General features: G+C 37.6%; 1 long non-coding RNA gene across 5 annotated transcripts in view; it reads right to left on the bottom strand.

Annotated features, from left to right (window-relative positions):
- Positions 1-22,652, bottom strand: part of LOC106036441 (uncharacterized) — a 143,423-nt gene extending 120,771 nt beyond the window's left edge. For 3 of the 5 annotated variants that reach the window (XR_007168172.2, XR_010834195.1, XR_010834192.1), the window contains exon 1: positions 21,548-22,652. This is a non-coding gene — a long non-coding RNA (uncharacterized lncRNA). The remainder of the gene's footprint in view (positions 1-21,547) is intronic. The other 2 variants (XR_010834191.1, XR_010834194.1) reach the window with 1 other exon arrangement.
- Between the last annotated feature and the right edge of the window lie 1,169 nt (positions 22,653-23,821).

Raw genomic sequence — 23,821 nt, forward strand, 5'->3', positions numbered from 1 at the left:
TGTTGCCAAAGGCATTACTTTCAGACAGTCCTCTGTTTCTTCACTCCAACAGGTGGTGATCAGGTTCTAGTAAAAATAGACGTCAGATTAATTCAGTTATCCTGTCACGGGAAAAGCAAGAAGAACTGAAGGGGAAAAAAAAAGAGAGAGAGTTGTTTCTATAAGCTCCTTTATGACCTCGAAAGAGTTCAACAAAACATATCTATTTAGAAAAAAATTTTGAGTCTTTCATTGATAAATTATGGCTTCCTGTAGGATATTTTTAATAGCTCCTCCAAGAAGCTTAAAAGTGCTAATGTTTAGGAATCTTGAAAAAAGAAGGCCTTTGAAATGACATAAAAAATGAATATATACAAAGAGTGGGCCCCAACATACACTTGCACAAATCCAAGTAAGGGTAAAGACTGAGGGAGTCCCCAGAGTGCTAAGAAAAGGTAAAAGACAGACTAAAACCATACCACAGTAGTTGAATGGATTATTTGAGATGAAGAAGTAAATGTGGGTTCAGATTTGACAACTGCTTCTTTGCCACACAGTGACAACTTGCTGGATTCATATACTAACAGAGATTTTGGTCCAAATTTTGCAGAGGGAGCTGATATATAACTGAGGAGGACAAGAGAATTCAAAGTTAAGCTGAAGCTACATGTCTAAAAGCTTTATGAGAATTGGAAGATCACAAGAGATACAGGAACCTCATGTGACACAAGTCAGTAGAACGGGCAGACCTTCTCCAGTTGAAATTGAGATGTATTTGTATCACTCACATTTTACATTTAGAAGCAGAGACTTGGACTGGTTCCAGAAGCGGAGGTACTACTACCAAGGTCCCTTCTACATCTGACTTATTTTGAGGTGCCAAAATAACCACGGGGGTGGGAAGAGATGAAGGGGCTTAGCAGCTAGTGAAGGGCAAAGTGATTGCTAGACTGCTCTAACTAACCAGACACCGAATGCACGGAGTGCCCAGACTCAAAAGAGCATTCTTGTGGCCGGCCCTGAAGACTTACAATAACCGTATAGGGCAGTCTGATTCTGGCATTGGTACTGTTTTTGAATTTCTAAAGTCACAGTGAGTTTTATGGCTAAATACCACGATGTTCTTTGAAGATTTAAGAAGCATTATATTTCATTTGAGATAACTTGCTTTTGGAGTTGAATGGTGAGTTCCATAAATTCCTCTTGGATAAAATCTGAAGTAAACATCACAAAATTTTGCATGGGTTTCTTGCAATTTGTTTAGGAGCTTTTGTGTCAAAGGGTGGTGGGAAATGCCTGGCAATGTTTTATTTAAATTATTAAGAATAGTTTTTGAGTATGCAAGTCTAAGCAAGAAACATTTGGAGAGTGCAACTGTGCTGCAGTTTTGCTGGATTAAGTGGCAGTTTTAATTAAAACAATTATACATTTCTTTGTTTTCTTCAGCTTGTTTGATTTAGTTGGTTTCTTTAGCAACAAACAAAGCTTTCATGGCTTCTTCACATTTGCACAGAATATTAATGTTGCTGCCTTTGATTTCAGAGTCTTGTAGACTTAAACAGTCTCAGCATTTAAGTCTCAAGTCACTGTTAAGATTACATGAGCAGCAGAGATTAGGATGTGGGTATCTGTATCTTGATACCATTAGGTTACAAGTGAAAAATACAGGAAATGGCTAAAATATGTTTGACCGAGAGGACTTGCAGAACAACTGCATCACATTACAATTATGCAAAAGAGTCAGACTTACTAGTTTCAGCTCTATTCTCCCCTCCTTCCTTCTCCTAAATTCCTTCCTTAAAAATAGTAGGACAATGACACATAGACCGACAGTATTTGCATACAGTATTCACAGTTTCAGCTACGACACAAACAGAGACAAAGCATAAAGTCCCTGGGCAGGGTGGTGTTTAATACAGTGCTGTCACGCTGTGTCAGGTAAGCTAAGGCTGGAATAGCACCTGCAGGGTTACATGAGCTATCATTAAACAAAATTAAATAGTTTGGGAAGCTACCAAGCCTCTAAATGAAATTAAAGAGATCAACTTTAAATAAAAATCACCCTGAATGCCTTTTTTTTTTTTTTCCCCCAGACAGTGACAATGTCAAAAGGTTTTTGAAAACTAAAATGGCCCAACTCATAAGAAGTAATTCTCAAGAATTGATTTTGCTTATATTTTCTCTGCTGAAGTTACTCCTTACACCTGAACCCCGGTACACCCCTCTCCTGAGCTGGCCCCTCGAGTGAGAGCACAGAGCTGTAACTGTCTCTCAGGTCCTGGGCAGAGAATTAAAGCTTTTACTGCCAACCACAGTGCCATCCTAGACATGTTTATATAAAAGCACCTCTCTCTTGAAAGGATGAAGGGTTGTCTCTGTCAGTGTGCGTGCAGAGGCTTTATCAAGGCATATGTGATGCTTAGTAACACAGCTGGACAAAAAGGAAAAAGAAAAGGTGACCTAATATTGAAAAAGGCTACCTCTGTCTGAGAATTTCAAAATTTGAAATGTCAATAACTTTCAAAACCTTCTGATCCACTTTATAGTTGGCCCAAAGTTATGGGAAAAAAAAAAAAAAAAGTTTATAGTGGTGATTTGGGGTTTTTCTGTAAAGCTTCTCATTTTCTTCTTTTTTGAACATTTTTGATCAGCACTACTATGGCTGATTGTGTTTTCCATAGACTTTTGTGGCTTCAGCACATGTGTATGTTTATGTTTAAAATATCAATTCATTCATCTTCACCAATGTTGACAAAAAAGATAAGAATCAGAAAAAAAAAAAAAACCTGCTTTAATTTGGATATTTTTTGAAAGGAAAGTGAGTTAAAAATGCATTTCTCTCTGGAAACTGGGTTCAGAGCTCCAAAGAACCAGGGTGGTATTTTGTTTCGCATCACCAGTTTGTATCGGTGCCTGGTTTATCCCAACAGAAAGAAAAAAAATAAATTTAAACTGCTGGGCAGCGTGGCTGCCTCAGAGGTGCCATTTGGGGTGCAGTTGGCAGAGCCAGGCAGCCAGGGACGAGCAGCAGAAGTGCTGCAGGTGATGGTGCACTGCTGGCAATGGTCCAGGCCGTGCTGGGAGCACCAGGGTTTGACCAGCACAGAGGGTTCAAATCCATCGTGTGCCAGGAAAGGGGGCTAAGAGATAAATCTTTTGCTACTTAAAGCGTGCCTTCCCTTAAATTCACTGTGAATTCATTTCAAATATTTCATTTCGTTTATGCTTGTTGCTGTTTTTTAACATATGCAGCGCTCTCTCTCTCTGCTCTTTTTAAACTGCTTATCCTGAAATCAGTACATTTTCCTTTCTTGGAGCTGTAACTTAATAAAAACCAAACCGTTTCTTTCCAAAGAGTTACAGCTCCTCCCAGATGAGTACATCTAGGTCAGGTTTCAGCCTGGCATAAATATTTTATGTTTGAGAACTAAAGGTCTCCAGAAATCGGGGTTCACACTGGAATGCCTGACGTAGCCTTAACCATACCAGCACATGCGGGTGCTTGCTTTAATAAAAAAGCCCTTAATCTCATTTGGCTCTACCTCACTGGCAGCTTGAAGCACTTGAATCAAACAGTACAGCTGTGAATTGTGACACTGGCTGGACGGAAGCCCAGAAAACTTTTCCCAGAGAAAACCCTTGAGGGAAGAAAAAAAGAAAAAAAAGAAAGAGAAAAAGAAGAAGGAGGAGGAAAAAGGTTCAACAACCGAAATACAATACAGTGGAGAGTGAAAAAAAAACACAACCAAAATTTGCCCCCCCACTAAGAACCTGAGACAAACCAGAAAACCAAAAGATAGATGGAATATGCCTTAAAAAGATTACTTTGTGAGGTAGAAGGGTGGTAGTGAGGTAGAAGGTAGTACTGGTCCCAGTCCATATTTTCTGCACAGAAGCAAATAACCAAACTCAAGCAAAGGAATATGAAAGCTGAATTATACCACTCCTTCAAAATCTATTTAAAAGAAAAGGCAGAAAAAGAAGGCAGCTTTGATTTTTTGTGAGGAAGAAGAAAAATATCCAACTGAGGAGATTAAGAGAGGGCTTGGAAGCACAAGTGGCATAAACAGACCTAGCACAAGTGTGCTTGGCAGTATTTACAATTTTATTTTTCTTTTATCCTGAGGATGATACCTCCCCTAAAGCAGATAACTGAGCAATGTGAAAAAAAAACAAAAACAAAACAAAACAAAAGCAATGAAACCATAGAAAGCACATCTGAATGGGAGCAAATGTTCGTTTTTAGAAGGCAGCAGCCGTACTCTGGAGTCATAAGGTCAAGAGGTGAATTTCTACTGAAGGAAAACATTAGAGCTAGATATTTCTCATCTGTCAGTCCCATTAAATACCATTTTTTAAGGATTCAGGACTTTGCATTGCGCCTTTTTTCAAGTTAGCAGGATAATAAAGATTCTGTTGCCTTTTGCAGATGTTTAAAGACATGATGTGAAAGACAAATTCTTCAACTAAAACCCTCAAGAAATGTCACTTCTGTGTCTTAGTGAAGGAGTTCCAGCACATTCTCTACATAAACATCTGCCGGAAACATTTTAAAAAGGAGGCTGTTTAAATAATGGCTCTTGTAGGCTTTTTGTGTTTTTTCCCCCCTTCTTTAAAGAAAAGAAAATGAATTTGTGGAAAGTTCCCTCTTCCAAAGCAACTTGCCTTTGCAAACATGCCTCAGCTAGGATGATCTGAGGAAGCAGGCTGTACAACGAAGGAGAGAAGAAATGTCGAAAATGTTCCTTCAGAACATTCTATATCAATCACACCTCAGAGACAGTCATAAATCAGCACTTTCTTTGACTTCAGAAAGTTGTTGCTTTTCATTGTTATGCTAACTTGTTTGTGACAATTATAGCGAGGCTCTATTTACATAATAATTGGATTTTTCTATTAAATTTAACAGGCAAGGGAAAAAAAGGAAAAATAATAACCAACATTGTGTCACAAAGTGGTAAATTTGTGGCACAAACTGAGAAAAGGGAAAATAATGAAAAGAAACTCAGTGCATAGTCTACTGTAATTTGGCCTTTCCCTCAGCCTTTGCTCTGCAGAACTACTGCAAGCTTACCTAGACTTCCCCACCATTAAATGTCCTCCACAGTGCTGGTCTCTGCAGTAATTCATACTGTGTACCGAAGCAGGGTAAAATCGTGAAAACATTTATCTTACTTTTGGTTTATGAGAAGAAACTCCATATTCTGAGATCCAGTATTTCTATATCAAGTTGGCAGAAATTAGAGATGGAAATTAAATCCCTCTTAGAAAGTCTACCTCTTGCCACATTGAATGGTGTCTTGTCTAATGATGTCTATATACCCATTTTATAGGGTGGAGGCTTTTAATGCAGTAGATTAAAAGTGTCATTAAACCTAGTAAATTCCATGTAAGGTTCAGGAAAAGTTCTACTCCTTCCCTTCCCAAGGATTTTGGAAATGACACTCAAGGTGTTCAAATCCTATTAGATTACTACTATTGTCATCCCTACACATAATTAGTAGGGAGAGTTTTCACAAGAAATTGTATTGTATAGAATCAAGTATTAAGATAAGCATTAGATGTGTGACCGCTTGTAAAGGACAATGGGAAGAGAGAGGAGGTAAAAAAAACTCTTGTAGTATTAGCAAGTAGACTCATACAGAAAATTTTATACATAGGTGAGAGTCAGGAGCACAAATCAGGTATCATCTGGCTCTATTAGCACAGCTCAAGCAAGTGATGAGGGAAGAAAAGTGTCTTCCACTTATGCAGGGTTCAGAAGATCCCTTCTGTTGCTAATGCCACTTCCTCAGCATTATCTTTATCTCTCGATTCATGCACATTACACAACAAATTTACTTTCAGAAAGGCCTCGATACTTCCTTGGCTTTGGTAAGGTACTCAAAAGTAAATGGAACTATTTTGGCAGTGATATCTCTGAGGGGACAGCAATCCAAGAGGCCACATATTCATTTATATCCCCTGGCTCTGGCCTCTCCTGGTGCTTGACAGTGATGGCATCATTACTTACCTCCGGATTTCTTGTACTGTGCAGAAAAGGTCCTAAAGTGTTAACCACATACTCTTTCCTTTCTTTCTAGAATCAAAGAGAGGTGAAGACCTGATTTCCTTATGGTTTAACACCCTTGATTGTCTCATAAAGCTTACTGAAGAAAGCTGCTTTCCAAGCTTAAGTAACGTAGGTGCAGAAAAGCAGTAATATTTTCCAATTGTTTCTTATCTGTTGGAGCTTTCTTTCGTGAGTCACTAACAATTGTCTTTCTTGATGATTAGTTGTTATTGTATATCAGCTTGATTTTTGTATTCATATGCTTTCACAGAAAAGGTTGAAAGTTCAGTCTTTCCCAGTTTTCCCATCATGTAATAAAGCATCTTCGGTGTGATCTTAGCTCCCAGAATCCCTCGTGACTTTGATTTCACTGTTGGACACAACCTTGTAAAATTTCAAGTTCGCTGGGTTTGTGAAAAAATACATCTCTTTCTTTGTGAATCCCTTAAAGATGCATCAAAAGTCTGTGTGAGGCTAAGAGTCAAGCTAATTCCTCTGCATGTAAATTATAAACATTTCATTAACACTTCCTTTAATTATTTATTTGCTTTTGTAGCATATGTATACTTATATGTTTGGTGATATAAAAAATGAAATTAACTATCTGGTTTAAGGTTTCAGAACACATTCTCTGATTTAAATGGAAAGACACACATAAAAATCTATGTAGGGGTAACTTAAAGGATAGGGAAATTGAGCCTTTCATCCATTCCTACAAAGGAGCAACAAAGGACTTGGCTTACTTCTGATTTTACTCAAATGGTGATTGCTGATATTTACTCTACACTTTTTCTAAAAAAAAACACTCTAATCTGTACAAATCTCCCTGCACCCACGTAACACAGCTGATAGACACCAGCTGTACTGTAAAACAAGAAGTTTCTGAACGGACAATGATTATCTGTCAGCAGCTTATACCCTGTTTTGAATCACTAATGCCCCTCTGTAGGTTCAACAATGGGGTACCAGAATATGCTTAAACATGGACTTAAATACTTGCATGCAATAAAAGCTGTGTGAGAGAGCAGTATGTATTAGAAAGTTTCTGATGATTTTTTTTTTTGTTTTTTTTTTCAGGGACAGTTCTGCAGAGTTTAAGACCCAACCATTTTGTGGAACATTTTACTATTGTGTAAGATCTTACTAAGTATTTATGTGTGCAAACGAGGCAATGAATGTACCTTTTTATTAACAGAGTGGGTGTGATCTAAACAGGTGTAGCTTGATCTTTTCCATACTGCCCTTCATGTAACTTCATACCTGATCTGAATGAAGCACTGTCTCAGGGGTAAGAGACATCTTGCTCTTGGAGAAGAAAATGATAATGCTGCTCAGTTATGTGATGTGGCTTTATAAAATTGAGTTCATTTTGGGTATATGACCACAAAGCCTCATGTTTTGACAATTATGCAGCATATGTGAAGGCCCATTTCATTTATTGAAACCCACCATTACTGTAGAAAGCTTTCTATATAACCATGGGTTACATCCTTTTCAAAAAGGTGCTGCATTGTTTCTGTTGTTTCATTAACTGTCACATTCTAATTGTTACTTTGTGGCTTCAATGCAAATCACAGCATTTAATCTCACTAAGAAAATTAGAATAGCTTTATATTTGCGCTTTATACTGTGAGGAGATGCCAAAACCCAAGTGCAAAGGTGTTGTGTTTTTTTTCTTTTCTTTAATGTTTTTGATTTTTATAGATCTTTTTGAGTTAGAAATGTTTGCATGTCCCCAGATATTCAAGGTTTATAGATTTATTTTACTATAAACTTGTTTGTTCCCCAGTCACAACTTTGTGAACTGAGGATATTCACTTTTCCTAAAAGGCAGAAGTTGGGACCTCCAGCCTGCATAATTTCTCTGGGCAAAGGATGCTGCACCTTTGTAGCTGCAGTCTCAGACCTCAAATGCTCTCTTCTGTTTATGACATCCGTCTAATATAAGCTCAAATGAAAGGGCTGCCACTACTGCAAGCGAGAGCTTTACAGTTGGAGGCAAAGGGCTGGGCTCTGGTGCAGGGCTATTAGAGACTTATCAAAGGACAAAACCTCTCCTGGCCTTTGGGCTCCTTCTGCATTTCAGTCAATATGAAGTTTCTCCTACATACACAGATACCACAGTGACAGCTGCATCATTTTTTTAATTGACAAATGTTTCAAAAGCTCTTTGAAGGAGGAGGTAGAGAAGGAAGAAGACTGAGAGTTTAAAAAAGAGGAAAAGAAAAGCCCTCGAACTTTCTCAATGTATTGATATTCTTCAAGGCAATGAGGGTGCAATGAAGGAGAGGGATGGAAGAAAAGCCATTACCATGCTTAGTTCAAGAAATTCTCCAATTATTGCTAGAAAAGCCATCTACAAAGCACTTGAAATTGGTGATGTATGCTGTTTACATGCTTTGGGAGGGGAAAAAAAATCACAACAACAAAAAAAAAAAACACAAAAAAACCAAATGTCTTCTCCAAAGAGGGGAAAGGTTAGAAATTATTTGTGCTGCATTGATCAATTTACCCGAGTTGTCTTTCGATGGATTGTATTAATGGAACTTCATTTTCTTTTATTCAGCTGCTGGCCAATTTCTTCTCAACTCTTAAAAAGATCAATGAACACATCTCAGTATCTTTGTACAAAATGAGCCTCTATTTTTTCCTTAAAGTTTAAGAGACTTTATTATTTTCATTTGTAATGGATTTTTCTGTCTCTTTTTTTTTCTTTCAGCCCCTGTTGTGATTTATGTGATGGCTATCTATTCTTTCTTTTTCATGGATTTTGTCTAAACAACTCAGGTTTGCCTTTCTGTACTGTACCTGCCAGGTAGGAAGTTATATTTTAGGTCAAGTAATGTACAAACATTTAAGATTAAGCACAGCTCCTTTAATGCTGGTGTGAACAGGGGGAACCATCACTAAAATAAGACTGAAACGAGAGTGTGTTGTTTGATGAAATTCAACCAGCAATGTCAGTGAATTGTACAACATCCCAGTAAAATCAATCAAGTATTACTCAACAGGAGAAAGGCTAACAAGTTATGGCCGTAGAGGATTAATTTTAACCAGCAAGTTTTTTTTTTGTTGTTGTTTTTTTTTGTCTATTTTTGGTTGATCTTAACTAGATTTAATCCTACATTTTCATCTTTTCTCAGGTCACATTAGGAAATTAGGAAATTTTAACAGTTCTAAAATATTTTAGCCAAAGTCTCCTGAAAATGTTAGGATTTAGTATCTGGTCTTACAAAACTTTGTATACAGAACCAAACCAGTAATATGAATGGAAATACTTATTGAGGTAAGATTGCTGGCATGAACTCTCACAGTCCCAGCTCTGTTCTTTTTTTGAATTTCATGTATTGCTTCTTATTTCCCCAGACTTTTGCCCATACCAAGTTTCATTTCTGTTTTGGCGTGTGATGACAAATTTGAACATTCGATTCCAAAAGGAAGAACTAAAAAAGACGTTGCAATGCTCACCCCATGAATAAATACAGGTCTTCCTGTATCTCTCTCTTTTGCATATCTCACAGCTACTGTTAAAGGTTGTCTATTAATAAATGTAGCATGCACCATTAAATTCCTGACCTGTAATGCAAATATATTGCACAAATATAAGCAAATTTAATTGGAATTAAACCAGTGTCATCTCCAAACTGCCAGTCCTTATGGTGGGTGTTTTAGGTCCCTGAAAATGTAACTCACGTAAATTTATTAAGCACTACTTCTACCATCCTGAGAACATTTTCATGTATGAAGGTGTGCATAAAAACATACTCCAAACACATAGCTCCTTAAGCTTTCATCTACACATTTGCAAACACACTGAGAAGAGCATTTCTCCCAGCTCCATAAAAATATATGCTTGTCAGAGAAGCAGTCAAAGAAGACATGGGGAAAACCTTTGAAACACCCATTCTCTACCTCTTATACGCAACATCATTTAGCATTTGAGTTAAAACTGACTCTGGAGCAGAAACGGCTGGCCTTTAAATGCAATTTGCTTGGGATCTGCTCTTTATTTATGGACATAAAACACACCCACTTAAGTAATAGCAACATAATGCTTTTGTACGTCAGTTGTTACTTTCCATATACACTGAAATCTTAAACTGTGCAGAGAAATTCAGTAATGTCCTTAATCATAATTTTGCCACAAATACAGTCTTTTTACTGAAATGTTGACAAATGAAAAAAAAAAAAAAAGCATAGTCTAAACATGCAAGACAATTCCAATAACTTTCCAGCACTACCAGCTAGAGGAATTTTTATTCTGCCAGAAGTTCCAGCATTGAAAACTGTGTTTTTTAGTTAACATTTGTAAAAGCAATCTCCCTTCCTCACCAATACTTAAAAGTTTCCTGGGAAATGAATTTGTTAACATGAAATTGTTACAAATTACTCTGAAAGTTTTATTTCAAAAAAGCTGAAACATTCCATTCTGATTTTTATTAAAAAAGAAAAAAAAGAGTGAGTTTGAAGTGACCATTTGGAATGCACTGTTCTGCTAAAATCTCTCTAAAAACATTTCTAAATTTACTGATAACATTTTATTGAAATTGATATGCTCCCATAAGACATGATGATCTAGGCAAAATGGCATTCTCTGGGTTAAAAAGCTTTCAGTGAACAATATTCAGCCTATAGGATCATTGGAAGTTACAGTAATTGCCATTATAAAAATCAACATTTGTGGGTCTATGTGCCTGTTTCTCATACAGTAGAAATAGGCCATGGTTACAAGGCTCAGAGTTTTGGCCATTCCGGACTCATATCTGATTTTTTTTTATATCCACAACACATGGATGGTTTAGCAGTGTGCATAGATTCAGCGAAGAAAATGAGTGAATACAAAGATAATGTTTAAAAAAAAAAAGGCAAAACTCCCCTAGCAAAATCCCAGAATGCCTGAAGTATTGCAAAAGTAGCGAGGAAAAGGAAAAGGAAAAGGAAAAGGAAAAGGAAAAGGAAAAGGAAAAGGAAAAGGAAAAGGAAAAGGAAAAGGAAAAGGAAAAGGAAAAGGAAAAGGAAAAGGAAAAGGAAAAGGAAAAGGAAAAGGAAAAGGAAAAGGAAAAGGAAAAGGAAAGAGAAAGAGAAAGAGAAAGAGAAAAGAAAAGAAAAGAAAAGAAAAGAAAAGAAAAGAAAAGAAAAGAAAAGAAAAGAAAAGAAAAGAAAAGAAAAGAAAAGAAAAGAAAAGAAAAGAAAAGAAAAGAAAAGAAAAGAAAAGAAAAGAAAAGAAAAGAAAAGAAAAGAAAAGAAAAGAAAAGAAAAGAAAAGAGAAAAAAGAAAAAAGCCCAACCTTTGGCAGTATTGCTACTCTCCATTTTCCCCATGCACAAGTCTAGTCCCATATGCAACTTCTGCCTCCCTTTGGCTGCTGCGTTGCCGTTAATAAGCATGTGCTGTACATTTGGCATGGTTTCTAGCTTCCATTTGCCATTTATTCCTTTTACAACCTCCTTTGTTATAGGTCTAGTATAGCAAACTGCTGCTTTATGGGAATTTGCAGCCCACTTGACATATGGTACAGGATCACTGGCCAAAATGGCGTAATAGTAGACAGTATTTTACAGCCCAAGTTCATTATCTGTCTTGTTCCAGGACTTTCTTTGGTCTGTGCCCAATAGGAGCGTGAACTCCTAATCATATGATAACAAGACTGACTCCTCTGCACATTTGTTGGACGTCTCGATGGCTTCCACTGCTCTTGGAAGCAGTAGTGGACTGTACTGCCTTCACTCACCACGAGCAGCCATGGCTGAGGTGTGCTAGCCTTTGCTTTGTCTTTCCTTCTTTCTGTTGGTGATGATCCAATGACAATGAACCCATGTTGCTGTGCCTTTTCCCATTCTATTTACTATTCCCAGTTGTTTGACAGATGAATCAGGTCACAGAAATCTCCACTCCAAATGAGTATATTGGAGTGTCACAATTAGATGATTTGAAATACGGATTTGTCTTGGTGGCCCTACTGCTCTTCTACTTCAACCAGCAACTAGAGGAATTTCTCTCCTTGTAATTGCTGACTTATGAATTGTTGTCTCTCCTGTACCCAGCCTCACACAGTGGCTGTGGTTTCTGAACTGGGGAAATGTTGGCATTTTGTGCAGTCTGTGGGCTAAAGAGCTGCCTTGTTCTGTACCCCTCTAAAGGAACAGGCATAATTAGGCATCAGAAATTTACCAAGTATGCATAAAACTGGTAAAATGAGATGTGATTTTTAACTTTGAGGAGGAAGAAATTTAGGTTAAATACTACAACTTGGTTCTACTTACACTGGAAAGACAGCAAGTTGAACTTTTCAACAATGCTTATTTTCTTCCTGTTCAAATAGGAATGAATATTTTTATCGAAATCGCATAGCTGCACACTGTGTAAAGATTTCTTCAGTGGTTTCTCTCTGGTCTTCTTGCCATGGGTATTGTTGACATCTTTGTTTAGACACTGCTGTGGGCATTCTGCCCCTTGCACTGATTGCCAGGAGAACCACATGTCACTTCTGAATTCAAACATTCCAGTGGAGACATTCATAGGACAAATCATTAGTTGCTCAGTTTGATTCAAACCACAAACATCTATCACAAAACTCCTCCCCGTCTTCCAGAGAGGCAGCATGTCTGTCTCACTTCAGCCATGACCCTGGCTAAAGGCTGGCTCTCGGCAATGCACTCCGGTTCCTTTTCAGCTGAGAGCTCCTGCTTACTGAACAAGTCTAGCCCCCAAAATGGATGAGCTGAGAGTAGTCTGATAAGCAAGACTAGCAACAGTTCTGAATAAAAACCAAACCAAAACAAAAAAAGCCTTCTCACCTTCTCAGTAAAAATACCTGGTTATGTAAAGCCAAAGCCAAGTCAAGTAATACAGCCAGGCCCATTGCTGGGATCATGGATACGTTGCATCCCTGGGTTTGTCAATATCCACTGATTCTGGATTACTTCTTCCTTGTACCCCAACTCTTTACAGCTTTTATTCTCTTGCTTTCATTTTCTTTCATTCTGGTTTCTCCCTATTGTTGTCGCTTCTTTGAAAAGATCAATGAACAGGTCTTACAGTCTTGGCGTAAAAAAAGCCACTATTTTCCTTTAAACTTTAAAAGACTTCATTATTATTATTATTTTTCATAAGAGGGATGTTTGTATCTTCCTTCTTGCCTGTAGCCCCCCTGCAGTTAAACTTTCTGATGGTGCTTTGTGTTTAAAAGAAAATTAACAGCAAAGAATACACAATTTGACTTAAAACATATTGATATTACAAAATGAAGAGCCATTTAATGAATTTTTTGTCCCCAGTGAAGAGACAGTGTAAGGAACAGTAAGGGCTGCAAACAAGACTGAAAATGGCATTGTAATAGCAAAATGCATTTGTTTGAACAGTGTCTCCCTTTTCTTTTCTAATGATTTTGCAACATTGCCTCTCCTTTGTTCTCTTCATTAGTTGTCTGTGACCACAAAAGCATTCCAGTAAGAAAGGTAAGAAAAAAACATCCATCCAAATGTTTTTGATATCAGGAAAAACACTTATTAGTACAAGAAAACACTCCAGTTGGGTGGTGTCCCCTCTCGGACACCCACAAAAACCTACAAAAGCAAAATCCCAAATGACCAAAAATCTCCACCAAGCTCTTTGCTTTGCAAACTTTTGCTTCCTGCCTATGAGAAAGCAGGGCCTGGAGGAGGGGAGGTTGTTGACAGAGAAGATACCATTAATATTTCTGGAATTGCAAGAGCATCTGATATGACTGTTATTATTATAACAGCACTTACAAGCACTGTTGAACGTTAGGGATTGAAATACTGGTAGCCGTGTTTGAAGCTTTATTTATTAATGCCTCTAAAATGCTTTGAGATCATCAATTATAGGATTTTTACAGAGAAAACTTTTATATTGCCTGCAGCCATGCTGGCCTCAATCCTCAGCTGAAAGCTAAAACAGCATGCTATGATAAAAACTGTCATAGAGTCCTGTAATGTAAGTTAATGTGAAATAACCACAGACCCCTCTAAATTTCATTGTTTGTGGCTACTTTCACCCACTGGCTGGAGTTCACAAGGGCACATTGCATCAGGGTCAATCACAGCATCTCTTTAGCCTTTGTGGCCTATCGGGTCTGTGTAGCTGGGGCATGCCAACAGTAGACAGGAGACTTCATTGGCTAAGTTATCTGAAGGCTGGCATTTAGAACAACTCCAGAGCACTCAGGATGCCCACATGATTTTGCTGCTCTGTCCCTATGCCAGCTGTGTTGCAAGGATGTTCCCAGCTTGTACCAATACAACAGCATATTGTACCATTCCCTTCTGTCCATAACCTTTATTTGTTGGAACAGGACCTCATGGTTGTGCTGGAGATGACATAATCTGGTTTGGAAGAGGCAGCTATAAAAATTACAGTTCTTGAACCAGTTGTTAAAAATAATAGCGCTTTTTAATAGGTCTACTCTCAGATGTTACCCTGGAGCCTTTCAAGATCTGTCCTTGGCTTGGTGAGTGGCTGTTCCTTCCTCCTTTTGCCCTTACGTCAAGCTGAGACCTGGAAGTGCCCAACCCTTGCTGGCAGTGCACATTAGCTGAAAGCTGTGCTTGCTTCCACCACCTCAGCTGTTCTCTCTTCTCTGATACAATCAGTATTTCTTTGGCAGCACAAACTTAGCTGGATTTTTTTCATTATTATACTCATATGGCAACACCAAAAGTCATTAATATGTGAGATATTCTATAGAGAAGTTTTGGCAAATCCAAACCAGGCACGTATTTAACAGCAAATCATTTCAGAAGTAGTTGAACATTTTAAAAATAACCATTTATGCTGCCTTTTCTTTCTCTACTTGCAAAGCCAAACTACCTTCATTTGCCAAGAGTTCAATTCTCCAAACACAGTGTAAGGAGAATGTGTTTCAGAAATCTCAGAAAAAAAATGCCTCCTTTAGTTAGCCATTAAATATATATAAATTGGAAGATAAAGTATCTCAGTGCCAGACATAGAGATGACAGACTTGCCAGAATTAGAAGAAAGCTCCAGGACTGCAGGAGCATGGGACGGATTCTTGGTATTGGCAGCAGAAGACATCACTTGGCTTTTCTGGGAGAAGGGTAGAAGCACCTTCATTCTGTGCTTGTTTTATGTTGTATGTTGCTGATTTCCATAGCCCATGGTGGGGATTTTCTGCTGTACTCATAGAAGGAACATCATGAAATATTCACCATCTGTGTCTGGATGCGCATGTACTGTCCTCCAATTTGAAATGTTCAATCATTTCAAGGGAGATTTATTGACCTTAACGTAGGGAACAGCAAGCAATTCAGTCAACATTCTCCAAAAAGGGGGAGCCATCTTCAATACAAGTCTAGTGGTGATAGAAACGTACTCCTGCCATTTCTGCATCAGCTCCTCCAGGCACATCAGACTAGATATCCACATTAACAGGAAGATCCAGGTGTCTTTTTTTGGGAGGATGGAGGGAAAAGCTCCACAAGCAGGTTGAAAAATTTTCTTAGTTATGTATTTTTTTTTTTTAATCCTTTTCCTGAATTATTTGAATTATATCCTGAGTTGTATTATATTAACAAAGGCTTGAAACAACACCCTAACAACACAAAAAAGATTATTAGTGACTGCACTAATAAGATAGATGACATCATGAAATAAGGACTGATTATCTCATAGTTTTCCAGGTTTTACAAGCCTCCTCAATTTATCAGATTATTATTATTCTCTACCTTTTAAACGTTTTAGCTGAATTTTTGAAAGAGAAAATCTTGAATTCTAATAAAGTATGCACTAAATGAAAGCCTTTTGCAATGATCAACAAGATATTTAGATCCCGGTTTACACCGGGATATTTTATAGTTGATTGATAAATGACAAATTGCTGTTTAGGTATGTAGTAATTAATGGTAAATAACATATTTACCATTGACACACACAGCAAATGAACAGAAACCATATTTACTCCCCATCTACAATACTTCATATCTACTTAAACTAATACTTTTCCTGTAATAAATAATCATCACAAGACCATAAATCAGCATTAAATGGAAGCACTGTTTCAGAAAGTCAAACGCTACATTATATGCTAGAACAAAGATTTTCAGCTTTTCTTAATAATGTCTTGTAATTAGATTTCTTTAGTACCATTCACAGTCCTGATTTTTCCTTAGCTAAAAGCATTTAACACCAAGCATAACCACACAGGATTTACCTTCTAATGAAAACATCAGACACCTAAGTCTCAGCTACATAAATGGGTGCCTTGCCTGAAATTTGCACCAAATGTTAGCCTCTCTCACACAGTCAGTATGTTTTTTATGTATTGAAGACTGGTCTTAGACTGGACACAGCCCTACTCAGGTTCTGTTGTATGGGGTATTTTTCACTAATATGCTGCTGAAGAGGACCAGCATTAAACCTTTACACCAGTGCAGCTGTTCTAGGTAGTTACTGGTTTTATAAACCTGCAGCATGGTTGAGGATGGCAGGATCCATTTGCACATTCTCACTTTGCCTAGCATACCTCATACAGTGATGTCTGTGCTTTACATCAAAACAGAATCAGGACAGGGCCATATGTGTTTGATAGTAAACTCCAAAATTCTGCAGTGGCTCAGCTGAAGGAATGAAGAGGTCCATCACGACTCTGCAGAGGTTTTTAGCTGGGGAGGGAAGTTTGGGTTTTTAATGGCCTTCAGAAATACAACAAGCTGGAGATAAAACTAAAATGCGCTGCCACCCAGTGCTCCAGGGCTGTCTCTGACTGATCCAAGAGCTTTTGTTTACGACACGGAGACCAATTGATTTACATTATTTTGCTTTCAACAAGCCTCTCATGAAGAAGACAGTGACATGCTAAAGTGCCAAAGAAGAAGGAAGGCACACTGATGAAAAAAAGACACTGCAGCCATTAGCATCGATCAGCCATTGATCAGTGTATAAGTAAGCAAAGAGGTACAGGATGATTATTGTGTATAAAGAAACCTGATTTAATCTCATTCAGAAGGTGTATTTTCTGTGAAGAGGCACTTTGGTCGGGAGGCACAAACTTCATTAGCACAAAACCAAGAGTCATGTGAAGAGGTTTGCCTTGGAAGTTATGGAGGCCCATCCTTTCGCAGACAAGAGGATACAAAAATATTTTTAGATGATACGTTTGTCAACCGGGAGCTTTATGTCAAAGATTCCATGCAGGACCTCACCTGTGTCCTTTGCTTAATTAGATGGTGGGTTTTGGTTTTTTGTTTGTTTGTTTTTTCTTTTAGGACTAGCTTAAAACTGCACTATCACATCACTACATGAATATGATTAATTTGGGAGAACAAGCAGGGGGATGTGGACAGCTGAGAAAGAATTTGGTTTTCTGAGATGCTCGAGATGCTGCATGTATATTGAATAACAAACATTTTGTTTATTTAGTAATGCTGATTTTGTTATGAGCAGGTTCTTCAAACTTAGGCAAACCTGAAAGAGCATTCTCTTAAGTGAAAAAAACCACCCAACCGTCAACTTGACAGAGGCATGAGTTAACTCCTATTACACTTAGTCTGAGCTAAAACGACATCACTTTTCACTCTCACCCTGAGACCTAATGAGCTTCAGCACTTGAGACGTGAAAGACCAATAACTTAATCCACTGTTTGAAGCAATCCCTATTTTTAAAGCAGTGCTGTATTTGATTAAGCCACTGTAAAGCTCAGCAGAGCTGTGTCAAGTTAAATTATATTCTTTAAAGTAAAAATGCCATTTTACATGAAACATAAAACTTCAGTCTTATTGCATTTTTATAAGAAAACCAAGTACTATTTATTTACAGCCAGACAGCCCCCATTAATAGCAATCTATAGCTGGCAGACATTACAGGACTGGATGTGTTTTAAAGTACTAAAATATTATCATGCAGATTTATAGATTAAAAATATTGAACTATGTTTTCAAAGGTACTTACAGATCCCCTAATTCAAAGGCAGAAGATACCCTTGTGATAATCACTGAGTGATTATGCAAGTCCCAATATGATATAAACATTGTTGCTTTATCAACCAAACTTCTAATCTCACCCAAAATGTCCTTGCTAGCTCAACAAAGTATGTTTCCCACGATCCTACATTGACTGGCATTTGTAACGTTGCCCTTCTTAAGCCTGTTACCTGGGTCACTCCGTTTGCACTCTCTAAGTATTGGCACAATATTAGATTTCTTCTAGTCCTCTGGAAACTTACCAGTGTTCAAGGCATTAAAAATCAACACTAAATGCCCGGACAGTTCCTTGGCCACCTCTAGTTGCAGATGCAGGTTGTTCATATTCAATGTTTTTAAAATTATCAACTGTGTCATTTTGGAAAAGAAACTAACACAGCAGCATCATAATAATATATGACTATGTAGCTTGGCTTTTCCTCATATACAGAACAGAAATGTTTCTTGTGCACTTCTGCTTTTTCTGCTTTGTTATTAAATATTCTACCATATCCACCCAGGAATAGACCAGCACATTGTTCAGGTTGTTTCACTACCTTGACTATAAATTCTCTTTGTGTACTTGAGTTCTCATCATTTTTCTATTCTTTCTAGCATCTGCACAATGTGGTGTTATAAATGTGCATTTTCTCCATTTCTTATATAATAGTGATAATAAATACTCATTTCCCTTCCAAGCTGGGCTGTTCAACAAGTTTTGCCTTTCTTCTTGAACATTATATTGTAGTTTTTGAGGGATAAAGAAAAATTCTGAGACTGGCTGTAGTGGGGCCAGCACACCATTCCCACTAAACTGCAAAGCTTATGAGGATAAGATGATCCATTTAGCTTTGCCAACAGACACCAAGCCTGTTCTTGTTCTATCCAAGATCCTCTAGACATTAACCTGTCATTGCAAAGTTATTCAATAGTGATACTCCATATAGAGCAACATCAACTTGAGATACTCAAAACTCATTTCGTTTGTGACCTGAATCGTATGTGCATTGCTATCTACAACAGTAAAGATTAAAAAATATTAGACAACAGACAAGAAAATTACCAACGATGACACTTAGTCTGTACCTAATTCTTTCGTTACAAGAAAAAATCAGCACCACCAGGACTTTCATGATTAACTTCCAAACTTAGAAATAAGATATAGCATCAGTCACGTCTGTGAGATGTACATCTCTCTGATGAATTTATAAAAAATGTATGCGACACACTGGAATGGATGTGTCTTTGGCATTGGGATCTCAATAGCTCAATATGTTCTTGCAATATAAGCAGTATTTCAAATGTGCAGATGTTCTAGCAGGATAAACAGGATACTACATACCAAAGGCTATTTTTAGTCAAACTTCTTCAGATTTGGAGGTCTTCAGGTCCTCAAAATATCCTGCCATTTTCTTTGGTTATTTAAACTGAGCTTCAGCCTGATATTAGTTGCTCAGAATTGCAGATATTGGCCAAAAAATCGCAAACCTCAGCAACAACCAACCTCAAACTATCTCCTAAATGTATATCCCACTTGCTCTGTTTAACTGGGGAAGCACCTGATTTTGTCAGCAGGCTGTACTGGTGAGAGGAACAAAGGTGAACCGAAGCACTGTCAAATTGTTGTCCCCTCACTTGTTACTACAGAGAGAATGATTGCCTTGCGCTATCACATTTGGGAAGACAGCAGTAAATTTTATAAAGGTAATCCCACTAGTAATTTCCCCTGTACTTTATTAATTGACCATACATGTGGTGTGAAATTCAGCCATTAAACTGAGTGCTTGCTGGCTGAAGCAGTGCAGACCATTTACCAGAATGCCTTGGGAAGCTAAACAAACTTTCTTTCCATGCTGTGCTCATGGGAACACGAAGTTTTCTCTCACAGAGGTTAAAATGTTTGAAAAGTGGAGCCCTATATAAAATTCTGTTTGTGCAGCTGAAGTTCTGACGCTGTTTACCTGAAATGTTTCTATAATTCCTAAACTTTTGAGTTTCAGGTTGGTGATTTGCGAGTAGCAGATTGCACTCTCCTGAACTAAATCTAACAAGCGCCACAAAGTGAAAATAAACTGGAGAGACTTGAAATAAAAATCACTTCAAGAAATCTAAGCACGGTGGGTTTTTTGTGTGTTGCTTTTTTTTTTTTTTTTTTCCTCCCACTTTAAGCCAACTAAACTCCCAACACATTCTGATCATCTCGCCACAGTGTGTCTGTGCTGGTGACAACTGATTCATGTGTACATTTACATATCCCCTCAGTGCCAGCAGCAGAATACAAAATGGGTCCTCCTGCTCTGGCAGATGACACAGCGCTGGCAAATCAGGAGGAGCTGTCAAAAACAGCTGTCCATTAAAAGAGTTTGCTGAAACAACTAAGAGCTGTTTGAAAATGCTAGGTGGTAGAATTTAATTGGAGTAGCAACTGTTCAAAATTAAGATTAAAAAGGACCAGTCGGTACGTGTGGGTTTCAGGTTTAGGGGGTGTTTTTATATATGGATATTTACATTTGGGATATGAACAATTAAGTCTGCTGATTTCTTCTGCCTCTTTCTGCGTATGCTCATGCTCCATCCCTTGGGTCAGAAAGTTCAGGCATGTCCATAACCGATCTGTTGTGCTTTAAGCACAGCAAGTATCCACACTGGTACCCAGGCAGTTTTATTTTAGAGATACAGGGAAAAATGTGAAATTTCTGTTCTTTAAAAGCAGCCTGCCTGTGTGGGTGCAAACGCTATTATGCTGCACTGCTCGTACATTATTAGCTGCCCATGTGGACAGGGGACGTGGCTGGTTTTCTGCAGTGGGAACAAGATGCAGGCACAGACGGCCCAAACGTAGCTTCTAGCGAGTGTGTTTGATTACACCATGCACCCTATTTAAAGACCGCATTTGTCTCAGCACATAAAATTGCATGCACATAAATGAAAGGCTTTATGAAGTTTTCCCCATAGTATGAATATAGTCTTGGGAAAAGAGACCAGTGTAACAGTCCAGGAAATTTCATTTTTCTTTAGGATCTTGATACGAATGAGCTGGAGGCAATGCTAAATCCTGGTCTGGCTTAGGTGGTGTCTGAACTAGAAACTTGACTATGGAATAAATGTAACAGAATTGAAGCACAGGCAAGCAAAACTGTTTGGCAAAAAAAATAGAGATCCTGCATATTCTCTCTAGCTTAGCTGAATATTTTGTTCACCAAAAACAGTTGAAAAAATACTGAAATGAAGTCAGTGTGTTTCATTTTGATAGTGTCAAAACAAAATTATTTTAATTTTGCAACTTAAAAGGTTTTACATTTCAAAAAAAATTTTTTTTTTCTTCTTCAGAGAAAAATATCCAAAATCCCAGGAAAAAGTGTTTTTTTGAGCACAAATAAGTGTTTCTTTTTTGGATATTTTTTTCCCTTCAGTAGGCTGTAGCACAGGCAGGCAGAAGATCTGCATTTAGTTCTTTGTTTTGCCATGGAGTTCTCATCACAGTGCCTCGGGCACTGACTCTACTTATGTGCTTTAGCTCAACGCATCTGTAAGTGCGTGTCTAAAATGTTTCTAGTACTTTGATTACTTAGTACTTACTCTTTTACTGATAGAAGTAAAAATCTCCTGGTTGTTTCCATTTTGAAAGCAAACACCATGGGGCACTAACTTTGTCCTCTCCATTGCAAGTTGATGGACTTGGTCTCAGGCAGTGAATCTAGAGAGACAATCAATAGGTAGTAATTACATAGCCTAGGTTTCTTCCTACTTGAAATACATCTTAAGTACTTGAAATACATCTCAAACAATTTCAGAATGGCCATGAACATTTTGCAATAGTATTTTGTAAGTTTTAGTGCCCCTGAACTTTTTCCTTGGTTATAACTTTTTAATATGTTGGCCCCCAGTTTGGGTTTGTTTGCTTTAAATAAAATCTGCTTGAAAATGTAAAACAAACAAAAATAACGCTGCAACAAATGAGGAAGCATGCAAGCACTAAAATTAAATTTCCCATTCTGAAAGAAAAAATAGAAGTTGAAAAGGCATTAGGCTCAGCTTCCCAGCGGAAACCTTACAGTAATGCCTGTGACTGCAAGTATATAGCTCAGTGTATGCAATACATTGCAACTAGAAGTAGCAGTGACAGCTGGTGGGTTAGTAAACAGATTTCATTTCAGTTTTTGTCTGAAAATTATACAAATTTTTCTTTAATATGATTCTTCACTACATCTTCTGTTTCCATTCAACGATGAGGCCATTTCCAATTTGTATCCAAGCTCTGCTAAATATTTTATTGGACTTAACACACATAAATGAAACAAACAAAATTCATTCTGAAACACTTGAGTGAAGTTTGTAGTCTGTTGGAATGATTAAAAAATAATAGAGTTTAGGAGATGGTAGGAATAAAGGGAAAGCTTTTTAACAGTCTCATACACACACACACACCATTAAAACCTGATGCATCCTTTTAGGATGTTTTACTTGAACAGAGATATATTTTTTCTTTATTCCTTTCTCAAATTTCCTTCATGAAATTCCTCAAATTCTCCCCCTTTTCTTCCCTAAACTGCATCAAAAGCCTCTGAACTGATGTAGGTTTGAGGAAAAAAAAAAAAACTTATGCAAAAAAGCAGAAGAAAGGAAATCTATAGTGATCCAAAAAATATTATCTAATGACACAAAACCACAATGGTCTCTATATTTATTTGCATAGCTATGTTTTAAGAATTGTTGGTCTAGAAATTACTCTAACCAAGTCCAGTGAGAGCAGATGGAAAAGGGAATTTAAAGGAGATAAAGAATGTACAAGTTAACTGTGATTTTCGTCCATAGGGAGCTTTAATATTAACACCTAGTAAGCACGAAGCAAACTCATTACTGGATGCCCTCTTTTATACATGTTTCAAGATTGCGTTGTTCAATGCAAAGAAGAGAGTGCTGTATCACTGCAGTGGAAACTCTCATCCTTCCTTGAAACGATACTAAAACCTCTGCACACCAGGCCACTGAAAAGCTATTTGAACTAAGTAAAGCTGCCATGATGTTATCCGCAGGGCAAAATCCAAAAGCAATCTCTGGGTCCAGCCACATACAAAGGGGTCAACTGCATAGGCAACACTGATCTCAGCCAGAGCTAAGGCAGCTCTAAATAGAAATGTAAATTGAGAAACAAAAAAGGGGAATATGAAGAAATGAGGGACCATTCTTAAATCAAAAGCTATGGCAGGTCACACTGCTCACTCATCTGTGTGTGCACTTCGTGATTCTCATTCAGTTCTTCTGGATTCTCAAACAAAGTGCGGAGTCCTAAAAATATTTGGAACTATTACAAAGCATAAATTATAAATGTGTCGAGAAAATGGAAAAAGGTGTCTTGGGCCTACTTAGAGCACAAAATGATCTCAACCATTATTCAACAATGATATGAAGATCTTTTATTTCATTTCTTCTTAACAGTTCCCTGTGTTTGCTATCATTTCTTGCCCAGCACCGTGTCAATAATTACTAAATTAGCAGGACGCCTGTACAATTTCAGCTCAAGTGTTATTACTGACAAGTCAAACAAAGAAAGCTGATCGAAAAGATGGGACTCCATCTCCTTATTTAAATGGACCGTGTTCACAGAAGAAGATTGAAACTCCTTTTTCTTCAAAGGAAGAAGGGAAGGGTATAGTTTACATTTTGTGCTGCTCAAGGACAGAGAGTCAGAGGAAATGCCTTTTTAATGTAAACCTCTTTTCATTTCCAAGGGACAAAAATGAAGGTTATTTAAAAGAATCATGCTTGGTGGAAGAAGTAATTATGTATTTTTTTTTCAAATCTCAGAGGAATAATGCTTTTATATTTCCCTGAGATGACCCAATTCGCTTG

Source organism: Anser cygnoides, chromosome 11 (assembly GCF_040182565.1).
Source record: "Anser cygnoides isolate HZ-2024a breed goose chromosome 11, Taihu_goose_T2T_genome, whole genome shotgun sequence".
Classification (NCBI taxonomy): domain Eukaryota; kingdom Metazoa; phylum Chordata; class Aves; order Anseriformes; family Anatidae; genus Anser; species Anser cygnoides.